The sequence below is a fragment of the Atractosteus spatula genome, chromosome 3, assembly GCF_055471065.1.
Source record: "Atractosteus spatula isolate fAtrSpa1 chromosome 3, fAtrSpa1.hap1, whole genome shotgun sequence".
NCBI lineage: Eukaryota > Metazoa > Chordata > Actinopteri > Semionotiformes > Lepisosteidae > Atractosteus > Atractosteus spatula.
The window spans coordinates 42,653,248-42,679,528 of record NC_142708.1 but is presented as its reverse complement, the minus strand read 5'-3'; the positions used below and the strand labels follow the sequence as shown (position 1 = coordinate 42,679,528).

Sequence of the window (26,281 nt, the reverse complement as noted above, 5' to 3'; positions counted from 1 at the left end):
TTCAGAGTTCATATACTTACTTTATTTACTGACAGGGTTTAAGTCCCAATAGGCTGTAAAGGTGAAATTCATAACTGAAATAGGTGGTCTTTGGCAGGGGCTTTGGTTTTTAAATTGTGTGGTTTGACCATGCAGTGAGGATTTTAGCAGTTCGATATTTCATTGTTGTTTTGAAAGAAATGAAGCTGCATAGTGGTGCTGGGATTCTTTCTGTTGTTTTACTAAGCTGTATTTTGATGTCCTTTACAGGAGAATGAGAACCATGGTGAATTTTCTCAGTATCAGGTTTTCAGTCCATTCAAGATAGAAAAGTAAGGCTGCAAACTAGAGTAAGTCATTCGACCCATCTAGCAAAACTACCAGACTTCAAACTGCTGAAAGCGGTTTTTGAAAGTTACTGTCCCAATCTTGTTTTATGTTTATGCTTTTATCACTATAAAGGACTCAGTGCAAAGTCTGCCTGTAATGAAATTCAAAATGTTTTTTTTTCATTTGGATTATTTGTCTTTAAAGACACATTATTGTCTTGTTTATTCACATTATTCATTGTCTTGTTTTATTATTAATACCAGAAAATCTTCCATTCTCTTCAGAGCTTCATAAAGACTGTTGCTTATTAAACTTTAGTATGCCAGGAAAAGTTTTGAAAATAAGTTTTGTTTTTCCAAATGTTCACAAAAGGTTTCTTGTTTCTCCTCTTATTGGTGCTCTAGTCTTTTTTTCATTTGCATTGACTGTTCCTTCTATTTTCTTTGCTTATGTGGTTATTGAGACAGACTACACCCTCTCCAAGCTCTTTTTTCTTTTTTCCCCATGCAGAAGGCATCCATGAAGTGCTCACTGGTTCTTAGTGGGCATTTTCTGGTTTTCTTTTAAATCACCCTAATTGTGTAAATGAGTACAGTAATTATTTGTCCAGCTTTACCAATTTAGTCCATTTTCCCTTCATAGTGAAATGAAATATCTTTTTTGTCTTGACTTCCTGGGTTGTTTTTCATTTTTTGTTCCTTGTGTTCTTAAGCTGAATTTATTCAACAGAGGATACACAAAGTACTCAGGAAACTGAGACATAAAGACATAAGAACCACATCTTCTTAAGGCTTAAATAAAAACACTTTGATCCCATTTGACTGAATTCAGAACAGTATGTATATTGCACACTGTGAAGCATATTTAAAAGCAAGCAGTACAGTTGTTCTTTTGAAGGGCATTGTATAAAATCTTGGCACTTAATTGATAATGAGTTACAAAAAGTTATTCCCAGTTGGTACATGTCCCTGCCATAAAAATGTTTTATTTAATGTACACAATCCTTTAATGAGACTGGCTAAGTGGTACAGCAGGTTGTCTGGCTGCATTACTTTTGAAACACTGGCTCTTTAATCTTCAGCTTCTCTAAAAAAATGTCCGAGAGGTGAAGTAAAAAATATGGCAGCAAAATTGGTATGCTTTTTGCATCTTTCACTGAGACAGTAGAAAAGCATAACCATTTTCGAATTAAATAAACAAGGTTGGATTTTAAGAAAGTTTTTTAGAAGCACATACAGTACTTTGTTTCATTAAACAGCATTCTAGTCAAATACAGAAAAGGTAAATGTAGATGTGCAACGTTTTAAGGCACACCCAACACCAGTGCAGAAAAAAACATGCATTTTCCTACATATTTTTGCAATGGGGGATCATGTCTTTTACTGTAGGAGAAAATGTATTTGTCCTGGGGTGTCAACAAAGATTAAAAAGTAGCTGGCCATTTAGGAAAATAAAGGGTGGTTCATGTATCCCATGTATCTTGGGATATTTTTTTATTTCGTGTTGAAAATAGTGTATCAAGCATGAAAACTGACAGAATGTTTACTCTTTAGGCAAAGAGTATATCTTCAATAGAGCTGAAGGCTCCCTGCGGAAGTGCTGTTTTCTGACCGATACTTGCCATTGCATGTTGTGGCTCAAGGGTTAGATGTTTGTTTGCAGTAATGTGAGATTTAAAAATAAGTAAAAATATTTTAATTCTATTAGGTGATAGTACATATTTTCAAGCTAGACATAAAAGTTGCAATGATGGATTATTATCATGTGTTTGGTAGGGGCTGCTTGTTAGAGAAAGAAAGGGCATGGCTCCCTGCCCTGGAGTACATTGACACCCTTTACATTTACAAGAAACATGGGTAGCTGAGAATCCTTAAATCTCTGATGCTGGAAAATGTTTTGATGTAAAAAAGAACATTTTAAAAAAAGCTTAAGATCAAATCTTTTAACTTAAGATTATATACATTTTGTTTTCTGTGGAAATGTCCAACAACAATGCTTCCCACTCACAACAGTGTATCTTCAGGCTGGATCCTTCCTTTAAAATATTATTTAACTATACACCACGTAACAGTTGTATATATAAAAGCCTTTGTGCACTTCATTTGTTAAATATATATTCCATTATTTTTATCATGGCAGACGCTTTCTTGTTTGTGTAAGTGGGATATTTTGAGTTGACGTCTTAATAACATTATGCAGCTTATAATTCATCCGTCCATTTTCTAACAGCCTTATCCAACACAGACTTGATTGAACCAGGGCCTGTCCTGCAAGCAACGGGCACAAAGCAGGGTACACCCTGGACAGATTGCCAGTCCATCACAGGACAGACACAAACACAAACAAGCACACACTAGCACCAGAAGCCAGTTCTCCCAACAGTGTCTTTTGACTGTGTGAGAGGAAACCAGAGCACCTGGAGGGAACAAGCAAACACAGGGAGAGCATTCGAACTCCATGCGGATAGGACCCCAGGTCCTGAATTGAACTTAGGCCCCAGCAATGCTAACCACTGTGCCACAGTGCCACCCAGAAATAAAACTGTGTAATAAAAAGGATTAAAAAGTTGTTTACAAAACTTCCCAAAATCTTTTTTAAGACTAAAGTTTGTCCTAAGACACATTCCTATTATAGTTTTTAACCAAGAGTTAACTTAATTGTGTGTTTTACTTTGTACAAAAATGTCACTTTGTTCATTAATTATTAATATTATCCCTATTACTCAACAGTCTTCAATGTAACTAGGCTCAGGATATAATGATAGGGATATTTAGTGTTGGAGGATGACCAAGCAGAGCAGATCTTGTAATGTTTTAAATATACCATTAACATTTTTAATTGATTAGAGTACACCAGTATTTATGAGTTTTGAGACTTGAAAAATTACATTTCCATGGATTTTCAGTCCATTTTTTATCACAACTAGAATTATTGTTAGAAAAAGATTCAAAGTGGAAGAAGTCAGAAGTGAAAGTCAGTCTCTGAAAGTAATCATGAAAGGACTATTCACATATACAGCAAAATTTGTAGGTGTGTCTGGTCCACATGCCCGGTCCCCTAAACAGGAGTGTCCTGTGTCAAGGGAGACATGATTATTGCTGTTCTAACAGAGTTTTTAGATTGCAGTAAACAGCTCGCCAAATCCAAGTTATAGGTTTTGAGTACATCTTTCCTCCTTTCCTGTTTCTTCAAATAAGTACTGTAGTGGAAGCTAGCAGTTTGTATTTCAAATCCTATTAGGTGCCTATTGTATGTTTTAAAGAGATGAAAAAATGTGTTTAAGAGATGAATCTGAATAAAAGGTTTAAGCTATAATGAGGATAAATTATATTAATCTTTTGAATTATTAAATTATATTATTTACTTATTTGTTTCAGATAAGCAAAAAATAATTATGCAGAATTTTAAAGCAAAATATTGTTCTGAAAAAAAAATAAAGCTTCCCTGTTAGGCACAAAACATTAAATTTTTTAAAAAGTCCATTTCAAACTAGTATTTGTAAAAAAAAATCAGGTGATAAAAATGATAATTTGAGTTACAAATCAATATAAAAATTAGGTACTGGAACCAGCCCGCTATTCATGAATATTGTCAGTGAATATCGAGCATTTCACAGCTTGTTATTTCTTTATTCTCTGGCACAGCTTCATAATAGTATGGTTATAAATTGATGGCAAACTTAAATGGAACAAACATTTATTACAATACATTACACATGCTGGATCAACAGACAACACACAACATTTCAGAACTATTATAGGTACTGTATATTTCCAAATCTGTGAGCACCACATTACAGCCTTCCAAAGACATAGAAAACAAGAAATCAAGACAAAAAGGCAAAGAGGAACCTGTGTTCAATTCAACAAATGAATCATGCCCAGGACTAATTCCCTTTCTTAAAACAAATGCTAATAAATTAATGAGAACCAGTTACCCTATTGCAAACAAAGCATCACCAAGGAGAGAGATATTTTTGCCTGTGGATTATGCAATTTTCAGAAATAAGGCAGTAAGCTTCCTTCTGAAGTGTAGGGTTCATTTCCATTGTTCGGATTACCTCTAGAATCTGGTTTCTGGTGCTTGAAGGAGGTAACTCTCTTTACTGTTCTTCTCTTCCTTTGATGATGATGATGATGATTCTTCTCTTGTACTAAGAGTCTTGCTGCATTTGTCCTCCTTTGAGACCTGCTTTCTCATTTAACATAATGACTGAGTTATGATTTCACTAGAAGTGAGAGTGCTAACGTAATGTTATTATATTGGCAGATAATTAGTTTAGACTCAGTTAACAACTTGATCATTTGGACCATTTGGCCATTTTGATTAGCCTTGAACAGCCATTGTATCAGACCTGCAGTATAGGGTAATTCTGCTGGAATTAATGTTTTTGGTAACCCCCAAACCTGCAAAAGTGTAAAAAAAAATCAAATTGACCCCTGATCTGTTTGTAGCCAAATGGTTTGGGAGAACATAACATAATTAGGTTTTAAGCAGATAAATCCAATATCTCTTTAACAAATAGAGCATTGGAGGCACTCCAGCTTTTGATCTGTGGTAAAACCACAGAACTTTCAAAGACAAATGTATTCATTCAGGGCCTGATTTGTAAAAGCAGAATTGTTGCACTCTTTGAGAATATTTTAGAGATATTTTTTTTAGCTCTGATGTGCACAGGAATTTTGTAATGAACCTGTGGTTTCAGTGGGTTCTGAAGGACACATTGAAGTTACAACTGCTATAGGATATTCCCCTTTTTTTTTACTCCATGGGATTAAAAAGTGTATTCAAGAGAAATGCCTCCCCTCACCCCACAGTAACTGGATTCCCTGAAACCCTATTTATTTCCCGTACAGGAGGCATTGAGCCAACTGGGTGAGAGCTTGCCAGGCACAGAAGAGATTCCCATTTGCGAAAAGTCCATGTTCCCCTCACTGATATGCCTCCTCTTTCCCACAGGTGCTGTACAACTAATGTGTACCTTCTACATCTGGGCTTGTGCTCCTGATGGTTTGCTACAGCATCAGAACTGTCACAAAAAGGACAACAGGGAGAACACAAAGACAGAAAACTATACAGTTCAAGAGTATTTTAATGTCTCCAGGGCTCAGTAGCAGTTACATTATAGTTAGACTGACATTCCCTGGATTCTCAGTTTGTCAGGTATAATTGACTAGAAATAGCTAGTAGAATAATTTTTTAAATTACCAGTGAAATTCACCTACTTGTCCTGTCCTACTTTGACACTGTGTTGTCTGTCTCAAACTCTGTGCTTTATCCCTGTGTCCGATTTCTATGTGTGGTCTTACAGTGAAAATACTTACAAGGCTGAGAGGAGAATAGAACATGTTAGTTTCACGCCCTCTGCTGCCAGAGGACGCTCCTACTCTGTCCTGTCCCTAGTTTTCTGTGCTTTGCTGTCCTTCCGGTGTATCTCTCTCTGGGGCTATATATTTCCGGGTCTCTCATTCACCTTCGCTCAGCATTGACGTTCGTATGTCCTGAGACTCGCCTAGTACCAGGACGCCCCACGTCCACGTCCCTTCCAACATCCGTGACAGTTAGCTGTTTTCTAAAGTAGCAGGCCACTTCTGTGACAAATTCAGGAGTTTCTTTCTGTTTGTGTCCACATGTCCTAACTGTGGATTTGTGCTTTGGTCTTTCACATAAAGAAATTGGGGCCACAGGCGAGTAATAAAGACAAAATGCAACATTTCCAAGGAACAAGCAGGCATTTTTGACAGTTCAGCCATGTCCTCTCAGAGCATTTTGGTGATTTTTTTTTAGTGTTGCCAAATTTGCATTTTTGGATAAGCTAAGCTTCTGTCAATTCATGAGCAACATCCTCTGTCTGGAAGGGGGTTAGATCTGATATAGGCATGTTGTGTTTCGTGTTTCGTGTTTCCATTTTTTAAATACAGGCTCTTTAGGGAGAACACTTTCTACACCTCACGTCAATATATACCAAATTACTGCTTTTACCCAACACATGCATCTCTATTTCAGTAACCACAAGTTTTCATGTTTATGGAAGAACTAATTTTTAGCATAATCATCTAACCATGTCAATGTAGCTCTTATTCATTCTTTGGTATATAAGTTTTTCTTTTCCACACAGTTGATCTAAATTACAAAAGCCTGACCTAGTGCTCCCAAAACCGTTTATTGATTTTTTATAAATTAGTTCATTCTCATTAAGAGTAAACATAAATTATCTGATGCAAGTCACCTGTAGGATAATACTAATAAGTAGTATTCTTTAACACCTGCTCTTTTCTATCAGCAGATTTGTGAAAATAGAACTAATGAAGTCGGTTGTACACTACAAACCAGTGCATAGTTTGCTCAACCAGGATAACATCCTTCCTGTCAGCCTACCAGTTCTGTGCATTTATGACTTGATAATTAGCATATTTTTAATTGAATATTAGTGAGCTGCTCTGAAACTTGTTCTGGATAAGCAGTTAAGCAGCGAGATTTTACCAATTAAGGTGGTTATACTGAGTGAAGAAGCTTTTCGTCCAAGTGAAAATTTATCTGCTATGTCAAAACAGCTGCAACCTAAAGGTCTGTTATTAACAAGATGACAGCTGTGTGGAGGTTTGAAAAATATTCTTTACTTTGGTTTTCTATCCGTCTCAAGAGCAAAAATCAGTTAAAAATACAGTGGAGAGGAAAGCGTTTGCTGTAGTGGCGGAAAAGACTGTTCCAGGGGTGTGGGCTGTTCTTGAGAACACTGACCTATTTTTTTGTTTCTTCCGAGCAGGGAGATTGGGGGAGGGGAAATTGGTGGCTCATGGAACAGCGTTGGGCGTTTCCTAGTGTATCCCAGCATTCAGTTATATAAGCAGTTGCTCGTTATCATGGATACTGCAGTCAGGTCTTCCTTGGGTTTCATTTTGTTGCGCTGTGAGACTAGCAAGAGTTGTTGTAAGTGTGCTCCCACAACAAACAGACATGAATACAGATGTCTTTATAAATGGGTTTACTGTACCCTAACACATTCTATTTTCCTTAACAGTGCCTAATACAGAACTGGTATTACAGAGATATATCACCTCTTGAAGGTTAAATTTGAACAGCTTAGAAAACACTTTGATTACAATTATTATACAAAACACATTGTTTGATATTTTGTATTGATATTTTGTCTTGATGGTTTTTTTTGCAACTGTTCTGTGAAGTGGGGATAAATTGCTCAGTGGAGTAGTTTCCTAAATAATGAAGTTCTGTTGAAAAGCTTCTGTTAATCTTTTTTAAGTGAAAATATATTTCAATAAGTCTCTGAAACAGGGCTTGCAAGTGTAATATAGCTTGTTCAGCCTTGAACTGAACTTGATAAAAGATCTTGTAACCTAGTAACAATTTATTTGCATTAATCACATAACAAACATATTTGTGAATTAAGCAGTCATGCACCTAAATGATTAGGAGGACTTAATTTGCTTAATATCTGAAGTACAACACACAAACCCAAAGGTAAAAACAACTTGAACTTGTCTCTATAATCTAAAATTGCATTTAAAAATATGCATTTAAATCCCCATGAGAAGCAAAGACCACGCTTTATTCTTAAAGTTATAGAGTAAATTAAAACTACAAACAAAATCACAGATTTATATTGTTTTTGGCCATGAAATTATGTTGGTAATCCTCTTCTGGGACTGTTTTTAGGATGTCAGATAACCTAAAGAGGTAACTGACAGACATGTCTTTTTGTCATTCTTTATATGGCCATGCTTCTTTTTTGTCTTTATTTTCTCAAAAATAATTATGCAGCTAAGCAAATCTGAAGTCAGCTTTTGTTTATATTAAAGAAGAAATCCATTGCAAAACAAAAATATAACATAAGCTATACTGAACTGCAGTTCAGACTTTTGTATGTAATGCATGTGCCAAAATGTCTCTGTAAAGCTATGAATTTTGAGATTTCAGAGGAGGAAAGAAAAGGTTCAGCATATTTTTTTGAAAAAATAGTATATCTCTAAAGACATGGTTTGGATGTTGAAATATTTATTAATATTCTTAGGAGTCATTCTTTGGAGATGAGATGAATTCTACAAGCTCTATGGGGCAGTGTGTTTTTTTAGTTATGTCTTAATGCCACTCAGCATTCAAGCTTAATTCTCTTAGATACAAAAAATAAAAGGCAATTTGAACAGTGACCCACACTGACTTCAACATTCATAGCCATGATGCTCAAACAGCTTATGTGAGGAGCTTTCCTCTGTTACAACATTTTCCTAAGCAGCTGTATCTTTCCTCTAGAATGCTCTTAACCTGCAGAAGAGGATTGTGAAGTACCATCTGAACTAATCATTAGAAGAAATGTTACCTTTTGTGTTTTATTTATGGGATTTTGCTGTTATCGTGGTCAGTTTCCAAGTACAGCTAATCTCCTTATCATTTCTGGAAGTTATTTACAAATGTTATCAAGGCTTAGGAGACAGTTTCTTGTTCCTGCACTGTTCTGAATTTGTCAGAAGAAAAAAAATCTAAACGCCTCAAAGGAGTTAATTTGGGCCATTGTGGACTTTTACTGGAGAATTCTGGCATAAACTTGAGTTAAAATGTTTCATAAGAAAACCCTGGCACTAAAGGATGCTTCTAATGTCTATTGGTGTACTGGCTGTATTTCAAAACCTTCAAAACATGTTATAGAATAGAACTAACAATCTGGATGTTTGGACTGTTCAGAAGTAGAATTTAGAGACCAGATTTTTGAGTGAATAGTTTTATATATATATCATAAAAATGACATTTTTTAAAAGCTTACTGTGTTAATAAAATTAAGCAGAAGTATAAAAGTAGTTTTGTTTCAAAATCAACATTCCTTGTTTTCTGCAGAATTGCAAGATGTGGATGTGCTGTATATTAATTATTTTTTGTAACTGTCCTGTGCTGTGTCCATAAATCTGTAGCATTTTCTTTCTTTAATTTTCACTTAAGTGAGTAACAAATGTCAACAATAAATAAGGCTAGTGATTTAACAGTGTGATATTTTCTTTGTATTTTGAATCAAAAGTTCAGGCTATCCAAAGTTAAAGGTAACAAAATTTAAAGTCTAGTACCAAGAGAATGTTTACAGCAGTGCTGTTTAATGAGGTTAAGTGTTTCTGTTGTGAGACTATTACTGTTCTCTTCAAGAAGGCAAAGGGGAAAGGTTTAATTTATATCCAGTTATATGTTTCCTTTTGCTATGGATGGCATCAGATAGACACTTAAAGTGTGCCTGATAATATCTAGCTTTTTATGAGAAGACCCTGTGACCCTGTGACTGAGTTTACCGCACAGATTGGAAGAAGCAAGCAATATGGGTCAGATGATGATGAAATTGTCTGTACAGTCCTATTGTAAATTTCATCAGCAAAGAAACCTTATGAAATTGCACACACTGTTGCTTTGCCTTTTGCGATGCTTGTTACCTTTGCATAAAATTGTGCTGCTGTAAGAAGCATTACAGCATTTGAGACTTTCGTTGCAGATTTGAAGGAGTGAAGAAAGACACACAGCAGTCTCTTAAGTAGAAAAGAAAAGAACACTAACTGCTCTAGGGTAACCATTGATTAAGTGAACCGCATTTAGAATTCAACTTTTAAAAGATGCTTAAAATGTGAAAATGCACTGTTTTTTTGCATGTGAAGCCATTTTATGACTCGGAAGAACTCAGACCTGCCATATATTGCATAGTGTCTGGAGGTTTTCAAAAATGGCCACTGTGGAAAAAAAATTGTACCATACTGGTCTCTATGGCAACCCTTTTTTTCAGAATTATTTTTGAGAAGAGTGCTGTAGAAAGCTTGCATGCAATGTGTATTCACATTCACCAGGTGAAGGGGAAGGAAGGGGTGACACGAGAATGGTTAGACAAAAGAATGTAAACCATCCACATATGTTTTGAAATTCAGGGATAATTGCTTTTTAATTTTAAACTCAAAATGAAGGCCAGGTCTATTCCAGAGTCTTCCATTCTTCTATTGAGACAACTGCGGGTTCTTAAATTATTTTTCGTAGTGTGTTGACAAAAAAATCATATCTTTGTAGCTTATATAACTTCTGTTTCTCTGATCAGCATGCCAATTAATTATTTTTTTTAAAGAGAGCTCAACAAAGGTCATGCAACTATGATTCTACTGCAGAATGAGACAGCTGAAAAATACAGTGCAAATTGCTACAGGATAACTGCAAATTATTAAAATATCTGTAAGGTTTGGAACACTGCTTTATGTGCCTAATAAGACTGGTAAAATTCAATACCGTGACTTAATTGCTGTTTATTTTTCTTGTGACATGGAGCAAAGTTGAGATTCTGAGAGAGTTTTACTTTTGTGTGTAAATTCCAAGAGATTTCTGGAAGCATGCCTACGTTTTTATACGTATTGTCAAGCAAATACCATTCTTCTACATGTAGTCTACTAGGATTTATTACTAGAACATTGGGGAAACATTGTTACTACATTTATGGGCTGTAAGGTGACTCATAAATTGCACATTTTATGCTAAGGAGAAAATTAAGTGTTTAATGTCAAAACATTTATTTCAAGGTAAAGTGTTGATAATTGTCTTTTTTTTTACTTAAAACATCTTAATATATTATTTATTTTAAAATGCAGGACATAAATTGTAATTCCCTTTGAAAATCTTCTTCATAGTGCCCAAAGGTTATGATCTGTCCTTGCTTACTATCAAAATACCAAAACAGAAAAATGACAAAATGTAATTTGACACCTCATACCACATCAGTTTACAGTTGCTTGACAGAAGTGATGTGGATGAATCTCAATTGATTGTAATGTGACTGTTGAAATAAGTGCTCTTCCTCTGCTGCACCTAAATAAATATTTCTTTTTAAAAGAAAATAAAATTTTTTAGGCTATTTTAATAGGATTAAAATATTTTGTAGGATTTAATATCTTTTATGGGGGCTCCCAAGTGACTTGGCTGGCAGAGGTGCTCACCTGAGCGCAGGCTCTGGGCACTTTAGATTTGCAGCATGGCTCCTCTACTGCAGACAAGCTGAATATTCTCTACAGGACTATGTACCGGTGATGTGTTAAATGATTAGTGGCTAGTATGTGCCGTGACATCAAGGTGAGCAGGTAGGCAGAGTCTCCCTTGGGGAGAGACAACAATTGAAGAACAATTCAACAGCCACAGGATGCTATGGAGGAGAGGGGTCGGGGTCAAGAACAATTTAAGAAGAAGAACAATAGCTATATTGTACCATACCAGTTTCCCTCAGACATTTTTTAGCACCAGTCCTAAATGTATTATTTTTGACTGTGACGTAAAACGATTGTTACATTTTAGTCCACAGTTGTACTTGCTGATCTTTGTGAAGGGTCTGTGGATAAATTACATATGCAAAATCTGCTTTTTTTCAGGGCTGTTGTGAATACTAAAATGAGACACAAAGCACAGAGGATTTTCTTTAGCTCATTTGAAGATCTAGGATGGAGGTTCCCAAACCTGTTCCTGAGGGACCCCTGTGCTTAATGGTTTTGATCCAGCCAGATTCTTAATTACACAGTAACTGACTTAAAGGTTATGTTTGAGGCATATTTTTAAATCTGCATTCAACTCTTCAGTAGTGAATGGAATTTGTAATTAGTACAACCCTGTACCAGTGTGTGGTGTTCATTGTGGGAGTGAATGGCACATTGTTATTGCCATTCTTGTCTGCTCATTATAAATTAATTTCCTATAAAATCTTTACACAGAATTAAGGGAGAACAAACTCCTAATAAACAAATTGAGGAGATATTGCATAAAGTACTATATACTGAAGTTGATGGAAGCTGGTTATTTTTTATGGTAAAAGATTAAGAGCAGAAACAGAAAACAGGTATCTAAATGAGTCAGTCCTGTTTTTACAAATCATTTTCTTAACAAAGGCTGGTAGTGTTCATGTACCTATGCACTTCACCTGGCACCTTGACTCCTGGTAGGGGTTTATAATGCTATGTTGAATTAAATATTTTTTCTATTGGAATATCAGAGAAAATGTCCATATTTCTCTTCCTTTTTAGCAACACTGCTCTCTGATCAGGGATTACATTTTTTAAACATTATGCCAAAAAGATGGTAAAAAGTAGAAGGATATACATCCTCTATTCATTAGAAAGTATAAATTCTCTTGTTCACCTGTTTTTCAGGTGATAGATCTGAGAGGATTTATGCCAACAAAGCTGTTTAAATTACTTCACAGAGGTCCTGCAGTTTAGCTGGCGATTTAGATGAGATGGGCAAAAATTAGCACTTTGTCATTTTTGTCACCCTTTTATACTGCATCTTGTATATGCCAAGTGGCTTGTAGATTTCCTGTGGCCAATTGGCCCACTAACTGTAGGTAATCCTGCTTTATCATCATCTTAATATGCTGCAGTGTACTTCTGGTGAAGTTTCGGCAGCCTATCTTGTCAGTTTGTGAAATGTTATAGGGGCTTCATGGAAGCCAAAAGGCATACTGATGATTTTGCATAACCTAGAGGACTACAGGATGCTGTTTTTTAATAAAAGTCTAGCATCAGAGTAATCGGCCAGTACCCCAGAAATTGATTATGGCTGTTGACCATACAGCAGCCCAAATGGTAAAAAGCCAATGGTTTAAAGTACTGTATGTTTTGTAGAACTCAAGGTGGCAAAAAAAGGAGCAAGGAAGAAGCTAATCCCAATGGTGTTTCCCCCATTTTTCAGACTTTCTTAACACAGACTTCAGTTTGAAGTTGCTATTTCAGTCTGTTTGTGGTTGATATATATTTGACTTGCATCTAGAGTAAATCTTAAGCAAACCACAAAGTTTTTGGATGCATTTGCTCTTGTAACTATGTAAACTTGTTAACTATGTAACAGACTGGATAAAAAATGACATTGTTTTTTTAATAAAAAACAGTGCAGCAGTGCTCTTTTATTTTCTGTTTACAAATGGAAAGAACATTCGGAGAAAAAAAAAAGCTCTTCTTTGTGGCTTGTGTCTTTTTATACTTTTTCTCTGGCAGCCACCAGCTTCTCTGTTGCAATCAAGGCTACTTCTCTCTCTCTTTCTCCTGTGTCTCCTTTGTCTTTTAGATTTTTCTCTGTTACAGCTCTCCCACAGTGTGCATCTTGACTCCAGCTCAACGCTCACACACTAGTGAAAACATGACTACTTTATATAGGGAAGACTGCAGTTGCTATATGTCAAGCTGTTGGTTAGCAGCAGTTGTGTCCTCCCGGATGAGCACTAGTGACGACTCATTCTGGAGGAGACTTGACAGGCAGTCACCCTTTTGGATATTTGCGCACGGACTGTTGCCAGAAGTAGATCGCCATCAGGGAAAGATACCATCAGGCCACTCGGTGGTGAGAGTCTTTGACCTGATGGAGTCACCTCAGTGGAGTCTGGTCCATCACCAGGGTAAATGGTTGGCCCAACAGATAGTACCGAAGGGCTTTTATAGACCATTCATCACCAAGCACTTTTTTCAGTTGTGTACTATTGTACTTGTGGCTGGAGCTGCAGACTTAGGTAGCCTATGGGGCGTACTTATCCATCAACCACTTGGGGCAGCACGACTGCCAGTCCTGTTCCTGAAGGCAAAATAAAAGATTGTGAAAAATAAGGGCGGCACAAGACCAGATCCTTGCAAAGATAGTCCTTAATGACCTGAATGGACCATATCAGGGACTCGTTTTTTGTTTGGTTGGTTAAAGAGGCTGCTATCAAGATGTTTGGGATAAACAGCCCATAAAAGCCAGAAAACCCCAGGAATCCTTGGCTTTAACATGTGTTCCTTATAGCTGCTCCAGTTCGGGCTGTTAATGACCGCATCATCTTGATAGGCTGTAGTTTACTTCTGGTTAAGTTGTGGCAACCTATACATGTACAGCAATTTCTGAAATGTTGCAGGGGAACACTTCATGGAAGTCAAAAGGCATACAGCAGTGATGAATTAGTGCATCCTACTTTACCAGAGTGCTGTTTTTTCATGAGGATCTAGTTTTAGAGAAATATGCATGTACAGTATGCTTTTATAAAGTTCAGCATGACAAGGAGTGCCAAGTTCTTCTAGCAGTTTGTCCACCCAAGGCACGGAAATGCATCAAAACTAGACACTACATATGAGCTCCCTAAAGTCAATGTGGTGCTAAATCAGTCCACCAGGCTTTGGCACTGTGAACAAGCTACAGCGTTGTGATTTAGAATCCTAAGTAACCACCAAAATCACCATTTTCTCTTATTTTCTTCTGAAGTACAGTATTTGTTCTTTGTGATATGGCAGGCAGTAGGGTTTGACCTGTACCACAACACCTGGAGCCATGGTGGATGATTAGGTTTGCATGTCCTAGCTGGTCTGAAAAAAACTTTATATTCTTTCAAACCAAAAGATTCCAGGTTCAAAAAACCACAAGCTGATTCTTTGCTCTGGTCAGGTTTGTCTCAGTCCTGATGGGGAACTGGTGAGTCTAACATCCTTGAACAGGCTGACTTGTGGGAATGTTACCCCACATTATTTCTCAACAAGCCTTCAACAGATTTGATATGATAGATATGTTTTTTGTTGGGCTGGTCAGACCTACAAACCTAATGATCCACATGCCCAAGTGTTATGTGAGCTTAAACACCCTTTGCCACCTTGCTAACAGTTGGAGGAGGACACTGGGAGTAACATGAGCACCCTATTCCCTGGTGCTCCTGTGCTCTAAAGATTTTTAGACTGAGAATTGCATGCTCATTGTTTACTCAGGTCTGGGACGCTGTACTTTGGACAGTCAGGGAGTTTGGTTGTTCTCCTAGCCTTCCTTTATCCATGTGAGAATGCTGTTGGAGTCTCCCATCCAGTAGCTCAAATTAATAAAATCTAGTAGACATTTGAAGCTCCATGTGTTCAGTGAGAAATAGGTCTTGAATGGACCTATTGCAGTTTCCACCATAAGTGGTCACAAGCTTCAGATATTTTTCAGGGTCTGGTTGAAGTTCTTGACCAGGCTGTTAGTTTGGGGCTGGTAAAGTGAGGTCCGAAGAACCTTGACATTCAAAATCCAACAGACGTTCCACATTATTTGGGACATAAATGAAGTGCCGCGATCAGTGAGTTTTTCAGGAACCTACCTTAGTGAAAGCCTTAAACAGCTTCTCTGCAATTCGCTCAGAAGACATTTTTCAAAGAGGAATTGCTTCAGAGTACCATGTTTTATCATCTGCAGTGACCAAAGCGACTGCCCTTTAAAGATAATGGTACAAGTGGCACAGCTCTCCTGCTGGTCTTCTGGTACTTGCAACATGTGGCGCATCATTTCTCCACCTCTGCTCCCAGATTATAATACCCTAGAAATTATGGCCACAGTGTAGCTCTGCTTAAATTCCCTGCCAAATTATGATTATCCGTTGGTTTTCAGTTACCTCTTAATTCAGTTCAGGGTCACAGTGAGCTAGAGCCTATCCTGGCAGACAATGGGCCAGCAGCACTCTGAACTGGACACCAGTTATCACTTCATGCTCACACAGGACAATTTTAAGATGCCATTTAATCTCGTGAGCATATCTTTTGGACTAAGGTCTGAAACTGTCGCACACAGCAAAAACCCATGTGGCTGTCAGGAGAACTTAAAGACTCCTCACAGAAAGCACCCAAGGTTTAATATACACCAATTTCAGTTTTTTTCTTTTTTTTTAGGAAAGTACACAAAATGTAACATAAAATACACGTATTGACAGTTTGCATTCTTAAATTTAAAGGGGAACTGCAATGCTATTTTTATATTTTTATATTTTGGGGTTAGAAACAATCAGCATGGATGAGTACCCTTCAAACCACAATAAAAGTAAAATGTACACAGTAATGTGTAAAACCTCCAGTTTAAATCACAAAATATATGTGCACCACCTTGTTCTGCCATTCAGATGAGGCAACCAAACATCTGGTGAAGTGAAGTGGCCTTATTACATTGTAAAGAAGCAGGCTTGTGAATACATCTCTTTTAATGAAATCAAAATGTTGCTTTCAATTTTGATTTTTGCAGCAAATACTACTTAGTTGTTAAATCTACGTGCAGATCACATTGGAACATCTCTGCTGTGAAATGTGTGGTGCACAACCTGTAAGTATTCGCTAGTTCATCACATTACATTAGTCAATACAGGGACTAATTGTAATGTGTAAAATTCACATCACAATTTGTACAAACTCCCACTCTTGCCCGCGGTGAGATCATCACATGGTGACTTACAGTACCTGCACAAATTTCTTGATTATGTGCTTAATTTGAATTTTTTTTTTCCTATACCATCAATGAATGTTACCATCAAATTTTGTTACCAAGATTTAATAGCTGGTCTGAGAAATTGGGACTAAATAACCCTACTTGCCTAACCACTACACAGTTATTTGTAATGTTGACCAATTTACACTGTGTTTACATTAAAGGAAATTTGACAAACTTGGTTTACATTACATTAATTTAAATGTAGATTGTGTAATACCTTTCTCGTGGCTGAGAGGTTTTTTACATCATTGATGTCAACAGTTTAAAATAAATTCAGTGTGGTTGAAGTGGTAGTGAAAATTGTGGCAACTATTATACCAGTTGTTTTCAACTTAAAGGACTAGAGAAGCCAAATCCTCTTGTTCTTAACCATTCTTATGTTTTGAGTTCTTCGTAAAGTCTGTCAAGACATGTCTGTCTGTACAGTACGTGACTAACAGAACACCTGCTCTCTTTGGCAGACAGACTTTCCTCAGTGGACTTGAACTTAAATCTCCTTTCTTGGCAACAGATTCAAATGCTGTCTTCTGCCATGTTGAATATTGTGGACTCCTTCTGCAGGATCCACTTACTTGTGAGACCTGATTTTTGTCACGAGTTGAAAGGTTGCTTTTTAGTGAGAAAGATACCTGTTTACAATGAAATAAGTTCTGACCACACAGTGTCTAATGGAATGGACTGGTAATAACGGTTACTAGTTTTATTTTTATCAGTTTTTTAGGGAAACAGAACTTGTGACCCAAAGCTGTCAGTAGAGACAGAAATGTTGTTCTCCATTATTTTCTCCCTACAAATGGGCACATTTAAATTTACTATCTTGTTGTAGTAAAGTGAAAAACTTTAATGTTATTTTTGTTTGTTTTTTTATACAACTGTTGTTTCCAGCATAAATGGAAACTTAATTTTTTTTAGCAAATCATACTCTGGAGTAAACTATGCAAATTAGAAAATTTGCATAGAAAATATAAAAAAAATAATTTGCTTTCAATTTTTACATAAAACCATTTTACAGCAGACATAAATATTTACACTTTCAATCTTTCTATTCTCTAATTCATAGGTTCTGTAAATTAGAAACACCTCCATGGCCCACATCTACAGTAGTCTGCGATCTCCATTCAGGTGGATCAAAGAAAGGTAGTGGAACAATCAATAATATCTCTACTCACCCTACAGTTGTGTTTCTGACAAAACATGACAGAGATCTCAGTGGAGGACGCAGGATAGTAATTAACCCACAGAAATGCATTAGTGGTTGGTAACGGTATATTTGAATCAAACCAGTGACAATGAGACTACAGCATATGTGCATACAGCTACAATGAAAGCATTGAGGTACTAGTATGAGTAGAAATACCAGTAATGGAATTTTGGTAAAAATCATAAGGCAATATTAAGTCCCAGATGAACTGGTGAACAGGATGAACCAATGATACAATGTCCATTATGTTATAAAGAGCTAGATAATGAAAGCTTGAAGCTTGTAAATTCCAACATCGTTTTGAGACAATACATGCTACTTTTAAAGATAAATCTTAATTTATTTAGCACAAACTCGTGCGTTGCAACAAGGGAGAGTAATAATATTATATGTAAAAGCCCTGGAAGCATCATATCGTTAAGCCTTTGAATCACTAAAGTGGGGAAACCACATGCTACTGGGCAAGATTCTAAAAATGTGTTTATAATATGGAAAGAACATAGCAAAACAGTTAGAATGTGTACCCTTTTTAGATGACACCGTGTCCATCATAATTCAAGATACTGTAAGCTAATATTAAAAACAATATTCTGAAAAGTGTGAATAACAGTATGTATTTTGTGTTGCAATTAGATAGACCACAGATGTCACTGACCCTGTAAATCATTTCCTTGCCACTCTCCTGTAAATCTCAAATCCTTACTACTCATATCTGGCTTAGGCAGATACGTTGCTCAGTGCAAAGAAGAACACTTTTCCAGATACTAGATTGTGAATGAATGAAGTATGGATTGTATTGCAGTATTGCTGATGGTACATGAGAGATGATGGAAAGACACATTTGTAATGGCTCATATCCCTGGTTCCGTGATAATCTTATGTTAGATAAGATGAGTTAGACCAGGTGTCCAGGAAAAAAACATATTTGTTTTGTGATAGGAATTCTTGTAATTCCTGCTTCTGAGCCGGAGCCAAGTCCCCCATGGCTACAGCACCTGTTTCTTCTTCCAAAGGATCAGGGGAGAAGTGGGTGAGCAGAACCTCTGCACTATGCTATTTCTTTGATAAATTGACATGGTAGATTTGTTGCTCACGTCTTTCGTCATGTCGCTTGACATTATAGTTGACTGGTCCCACCTTTCCCACCACCTCATATAGCCCCTGCCAGGAGGCCAAGAATTTACATTCTGGGGTTGGAACCAATACCAGTACTTTGTCCCCAGGCTGAAATTCTCTTGCAGTAGCTCCCCTATTATAAATTTGTTTTTGTTGTACCTGAGCTTTCTCCAGGTTTTTCTCCACAATGGGAACAATGATGTTTATTCTTTCTCTCATTTGTTCTACATGTTTAATGACGGTCTGTAGAGGTGAAGGTTGATGCTCCCAAGGTACTTTAACTAAATCTAATAAACCCCCTGGTCTCCGAGAGTATAGTAACTCAAATGGAGAAAAAACGGTCGAGGCCTGCGGTACTTCTTGAATAGCAAACATGAGATACAGGAGCAGCTGATCCCAATTTTTGCATGGCCTTCCTCAGCATGCCTTTCAGGGTCTTCTTAAAACGTTCCACTAGACCGTCTGTTCGAGGGTGATAGACCGAGGTTCGAATTTGATGAATACCTAATAGCTTACGTAAGTCTCGCATGACTTTTGACATAAAAGGAGTTCCTTGATCTGTTAAGATCTCTTTAGGAATTCCCACTCTAGAGAAAAGTTGTACAAGCCCTCGAGCTATGTTTTTGGCTGTGGCAGCATTCAAAGGAATGGATTTGGGGTACCTCATGGCATAGTCCACTATTACTAGTATATATTGATGTCCCTTTGTGGTTCTGATCATGGGTCCCACCAAATCCATCCCAATCTGTTCGAAAGGAGTTTCAATAATTGGGAGGGGAATCAAAAGGTTCCTATAATAAAGTTGCAGGGCAGTATTCTGACACTCCGGGAATTCCTGACAATACCTCTCGATGGCCTTATATATTCCTGGCCAAAGTCTTGTCCCAACACCACAGGGTAAGGAAACTGCTGAACCACTCCTACAGTCGAACTGTATGTTCCCTTTTCTGTAGAAATGTTAATTTCTGCCAACGGATATACGTTCGTGTCCCCATGAATACAAGTAATAGGGATCCCCTTCGTTTCCCTGATCTCTGTTTCTTCGGGTAGTATTGTAGGGGTCACCAGGGTCACCATACTTTCAGAGTCCAACAAGACCTCCACAGGTTCTCTCCCTACCTTGATTTTAGTAATGTGGGGATCCTCACAGGCTGGGACACGTGCTGTAAGGTAGTTACACTTTGCTTCATCTCTGGTGTCCACTTTCATGGGTTCAGACAGGCTGGGAAAATGGCTGGCTAAATTCCCCTCTTCGTGACAATTAAAGCATCTACGGGTTTCTTCCCATGGTTGGGGCCTTTGATCCAGTCTTTCCTGAAGGGATTTCTTAAATTGTGGAGGACCTCGGTAATCACTGTACTTTAACAACTGATACCTCATTTCAGTTCCAAAACTCTTGAGGTTTCTCCTCTCCTCTTTTCTCCCCTTTTTCTTCCCTAATCAAGGCCTCAGTGGCATGCTGTCTGTCCACTAAGTCAACTGCCTGTTCCAGGCAGACTACTCACAAAGTGATCCAATACCACCCTTTCTACCTCCTGTCCTGAGTTTAATTCTTCTGGCTGGAGCCATTTCTTTGCCAGATGTACCAGGTCAAACATTTAAGACCTAGTGGGCTTGTCCATTTGATACCTCCAGTTATTGAACCAGACCGCTCATATTGCCGTTGTTACCCCTAATCTCACCAAGATCTCCTTTTTCAGAGTCTCATAGTTCTCTGCATCCTCTTCTTTTAAATCATAATATGCTTTTTGGGCTTCTCCAATTAAATAAGGCGCTACTTTCCCTGCCCATTGCTCTCTGGGCCATGTATTCCTTGTGGCTGTTCTTTCAAAAGTAGTTAAATAAGCATCCACATCATCTAGTTCCATCATCTTTTGGAGCCCAATTTGTTCATTACTGGTGTCTTTCCCTGTTACTGGGGTCTGTCTGATTTCCTCCCCTAATCTTTGTAATTCTTTCCTCACCAATTTCTATTCATCTATAATTCATTGATTAGTTTCAGTTTGAATCTTATTCGCCTCCTGTTGCACTTGGATAGCTTCTTGCTGTCCTTTTAAAGCCTTAAACTGGGTGAGGGTGGTTTGGGACTATTGTTGTATTAATTGTTCCGTTTTCCTTAGAGGGAGCACACTCGCAAAAAAAACAACAAACAATGAAAAAAAATAGTTTTATTTCCACAATTCTCAGTCCCGAGCAGCGGCTGCCCGCATCCTCCACCAATTGTGGTCTCGCCGGGGGAAAAGTTGATGTAAATGAGATATGTTACTCACACCACTGTTCTTATCCGTTTCTCCTGTCAGTTTATCTTCCAAACCCAGTCCGTAATCCGTTTTCTCTGTCCTTAAACTATCCAAATTCCAAAGTCCGTAAATCTATACATATCCACGCCGTATCCGAGCCACAATCCGTAAACTGTAATCCTTTTTTCCTTTCGTTAGTCCATTATTCTTTAATCCTTTCATAAACACAATCCTAAATCCTCTTTCTCCTCCAAACCGCATTCACCTTATTGGCTTCTGTGCTGGTTAACTGCTTCCGGGGCATTTATATTTTGTTTCCTGATGCGGCTCACCTGTGTCTTGTTGTTTCATTGAATAGGCCCTTTTCATAAGCGTGTCAGCTGGTTCTTCTTGGCGGCAGTTTTGCTCAGATCTACAGTATATCAGGTATATTAAGCATATCGTTCCAGAAATACCTGTCACGAATGACTCTTACCCTGGTCATCTTACATGTCCCACAATGCTCGCGACCCCATTAATTAGAGCATGGCTATTCAATTAAACTAACAAGTGGGCCAAATGGGAAAATCATGTGGAATTTGTGGGCCGAGCCAGAATACTTTTTCAACAAAAAGCTACTATAGATAACAGTTCTACATTATACCATAACAGACTTGTTATTACATGTATAAAAGCATGTTTATCCCTTTCCTTTTATTTTAATTGTGTCATAAATAACAATTCCACATAAGTAGCCACACCACACACAAAACACAGGTAAGGAAGAGCTAACAAATCATGACATATATTTACCAAACCAACCAAATACAGTGCTTTTAAACCATATCCATACATGTGTAATAGAAAATAACAAAACATTTTTACTATAGCATTATGCAGGTACACATTAATCTGGTGATTTAGCTCAAATTCTATCAAACATCTGCTGTCAGCAATCCTCTGCCTGATTAAATCAGTGAGAGTAACTGGACAGTCTTGGGCACCTTTTCATTTTCACTCACTGTGTCTAATGAGAGGGCTGGGCTTGTGCGTTGCGCTGCAGCTTATCAAAGTCTGGGGATATAGTTGAAAGCGCGCATCTCATCTCCGCTGTTAAATCCAACCTACATCCATCCTAACCTACCAAAGAGGTACCTTGAATTGATGCACAGAAAAGCACTGAATCCTGTTTTGCACAAATAAGTGTTTGGAAAGGGGATCAACAGTTTTAGGGCACATAATGACAATTCTGGGTATTCACCTTTTGTGCCAAACCAAAATTCCTCCAGTGATACCCGGGAGTGCAGTCCTAGTAGAGTCCTATCACCTGACAGTTTGATCAGCTGTTCTACAGCGCTGGCAGGCAGGCCTGCACTGCCCACTTTACAGTGGAATGGATCCCTCACCCAGTCAAACTTCGACATGTCCAGTTCAGGAAAGTAAGAGGCAAAGTGCTCCTGAAGGGCTCTTTAGATGATTGATCACTCATTGCTTTTGTGGGGTAGTGGTCATCGATACCATTGTCTGTCAGAAACTTCAAGAGGATGGGGAATGGGCCATAGTTAGCCTTTGAAAGGCGCTCTCTCTATAGTACTAGTTTTCCCCTGAATCCGTCAATGCGGTCACTGAGCTACAGGATGTTTTTGGTTTTTCCCTGCATACTAATGTTCAGTTCATTCTGTTTCCCAAAAATGTCTGTTACATAGGCAAGAAGGCACATTTCTGCTGATAGCACAAAAAGTTGACAAATTCTTTTTTTTTTTTTTACATCTATGACAAATGCCAAAAGCTCATCCCTCAGTTGTAGGCAATGGCATCAATTCTCCATTTCACTGTGCTATCTGATAATGGTTTTGTCTTCATATTTTGTGCCTCTACCTCCTCACACATTGTTTTTATCATTCCAATAGCTGCTGGCAGTATCGGAGTCTCAGAATGGTATGTGACTTCATAGCCTTAGCAATGTGGTAACTAACTACAAAAGATGCTCTAAAAGCCCTCTCGTTAACTGTCATGGCTTTTCTAAACTGAATACGCTGCCTATTCAACTCATTGCATTTTCTTTCAAAAAAGATTTTGACTTGCCCAAGTATTCCTTGTGAGTGGTCTCGAAGTGTCTTTTGAGTTTGTTTGGTTTCATACTTTCTGTGGAGAGTACATTACCGCACAACAGGCATTTAGGCTTTTCCTTGTTGTTTTCCCGGATACTCAGAAATCCGTACTGAAGAAACAATTTATCATATTTCTGTGCTCAGTTACACTTTGGGATCTCAGGTTCGACATCGATTTCACTGGCACATGTCGGTATCGAGGTGGAGGCGACCGGACAGAGAAATGTCTTCATTTTCCTGGCTTATTAACTAAAACGCGTAACACTTGCTACCATATGGCACGGAACAGTGGGTGACGTTGGTTTGACAGGTTGCAATTGGGTCACGAGTGGTCGTGCAAGTTGTTATGGTTACTATAGCGCCTATAGCGCGCACACTATTTTCATGAGCATGAGGGAAGCTCCGAATTGAATATATTGAAATTATGTAATAGGTTTATTCCATGCTGAAAAAAAGAAGAAAGAGAACACAACGTTTCGGCCGTGGAGCCTTCTTCAGGTGTGACACCTTCACACCTGAAGAAGGCTCCACGGCCGAAACGTTGTGTTCTCTTTCTTCTTTTTTTCAGCATGGAATAAACCTATTACTTGTTCCTTTGCAGCCTACGCATGCTGACGCAGCTACCCACCTGAACTATATTGAAATTATGGTATGTTACAATTGGTTTTGAAACTTTTTTAATGTACTGTATTTCTGATTTCCCTGCCTAGAACTCCTGTGGGATCCATAATAACAGCTCATAAAAATCTCCTGTGACCCTGTCTGCATATCAGGCGACCCCACATGAAACATCGATTTAGTCTGTATTAAGGTTGTGCCATTATTGAGTGAAGGTAGATTTGAAGCCTGTAGAACCCCTGGGTTTGTAAATAAACTCAGTCTTTTTAAACAATGTATAGATAATAGTTTGTGTGTCTTTTATTTTTTATTTAGTTTGAAATGTTTGTAAAATAAACCTTTGTTTTTCATTCAAATTTGTCTTCTTTTAAATACACCACCATTAAATTGTACCAGAAACTATGTGGTCACACTTAGAATCATTCTTAAATTTAGGAGGCATTTAATTTATTTTGTTTGGTATATTCATTACAATTAAAAGTCCCCAATTTAAGCATTTGGTGTCAGGGTGGGATATAGATGGAGATAGATACTTTATTGATCCCGTGAGGGAAATGCAGTGCAACAGCGCTTAATGCAGTCAACACAGCACTGTATGACGAAATGATACAATAATACAACAATACAATACAGTACATACAATACAATCAGTACAGTCAGTGATAAATGCACTAAGAAGAGTTGCTCACAGTCCAGAATATACAAATAACAAACCAGAACAGTACACAAAAAGTTGTATTGCACATTATAAATATAAATATATTGCACCCCTAGAAGTCCGTGGCATATATTGCACAAAAAACAGTTGTAAACAGGAAAAGCCAGATGTATGCAGAGAGTTTTACTGCTTAGTCCAAAAATAGGTCAATGTCAATGTTGCCCCTGCCAAGACACAAAATTGATGCGCTGTACAGTCTTAAGGCAGAAGGCAAGAATGACCTCCTGTAGGGCTCCCTGTCGCACCGTGGTTGGATCAGCCTATTGCTATTGCTGTACTCTTCATTCTCACAAGCATGTCATAGAGGGGATAGGAGACGTTGTCCATGATGGCCTCTAGTTTGGACACCATTCTCCTCTCAGCCACTACCTCCAGGGGGTCCAGGTCAGACCCAGTGACAGAGCTTGCTCTTCTGATGAGCTTGTTCAGCTTGTTAGCATCCCCTGCTCTAATCCCAGAGCCCCAGCATACCACCGCGTAGAAAAAGGCGCTCGCCACAACCGACTGATAGAACATATGTAGCATCTTACTACACACATTGAAGGACCTGAGCCTCCTCAAGAAGTAAAGTTGGCTCTGACCCTTTTCCTCCTGATATCTATCATCAGCTCCTTCATCTGTGCCACATTCAATTGCAGGTTGTTCTCCCCACACCACTCCACAAAGCTGCTGACCAGTCTTCTGTACTCTTCCTTCTGCCCACCCTTGATACATCCCACAATTGCTGTCGTCTGAGAACTTCTGCAGCTGGCACGACTTTGAGTTTTATTTAAAGTCCGAAGTATAGAGGATGAAGAGGAACGGAGAAAGAACTGTCCCCTGAGGAGCCCCTGTGTTACTCACTACCTGTTTAGACACACAGTTCTGAAGTCTCACAAACTATGGTCTGCCTGTCAGCAGTCAATGATCCATGAGATCATGGAGGTAGCCACTTGCATCTCCTCCAGCTTCCTCCCTAGCAGTAAGGGCTGGATAGTATTGAAGGCACTGGAGAAGTCGAAAAATGTAATCCTCACAGTGTTGCCAGCCTTGTCCAGGTGGGAGTAGGCCCTTTGCAGCATGTAGATGATTGCATCTTCCACACCAACACTGGGCTGGTAGGCGAACTGTAGGGTGTCCAGTGATGAACTGACCAGGGGTCTCAGGTGGGACAAGACCAGCCTCTCCAGTGTCTTCATACTGTATATCCTAAGCTGTATTTATTTTTTTACTTCTGTGTTTTTAGAAAAAAAGTTACACTCCTTTTAAAACAAAATAAAATTAAGGGAATTAAAACATGAATATGGATAAATATGAATGAATGATATTAATACATAATGTAGATACATTTTTTTTTCAAATCAGAACATTTTGGAACTGTAGTTTGTTCTATATAGTGCCTTGCAAAAGTATTCAGATCCTTGCACAGTTTTCATATTTTGTTGCTTTTAAAGCAATCATGATTTGCATTAGCAATTTGTTAAAACAAAAAACAAAATGAAATGAATAGATAATCTTAAAGAGAGACACCCTATCACTTAACGCTTTACTGCAGCAAACTCAAATAGTTTAGGTGCACGAAATTACCTTAATGTGCCACACTGCTAGTTGAGCAGCTTCTGTATGCAATAATAGTGGCTCTCATGATTTGGGGATGAAAAACACCTATCCCTGTGAGGTTCCTTGAATGTCAAGTAAAGACCCAACCATGAGGACTAAGGAGGAAGTCAGGGCTGTATGTGCTGACAAAGGTGCTACCATGAAA

The 26,281-nt window shown here is 38.0% G+C and overlaps 1 protein-coding gene across 2 annotated transcripts in view; it reads left to right on the top strand.

The window, feature by feature from the left end:
* The window catches only part of uhrf2 (ubiquitin like with PHD and ring finger domains 2), a 147,193-nt gene that overhangs the window by 11,748 nt on the left and 109,164 nt on the right, over positions 1 to 26,281 (top strand). Inside the window, exon 2 of one of the 2 annotated variants that reach the window (XM_088910809.1) lies at positions 17,615 to 17,691. The exons of the other annotated variant lie outside the window; for it this stretch is intronic. The gene's annotated coding sequence lies outside the window, so the exon portion shown is untranslated. The remainder of the gene's footprint in view (positions 1 to 17,614; positions 17,692 to 26,281) is intronic. 2 annotated transcript variants of the gene reach the window in all.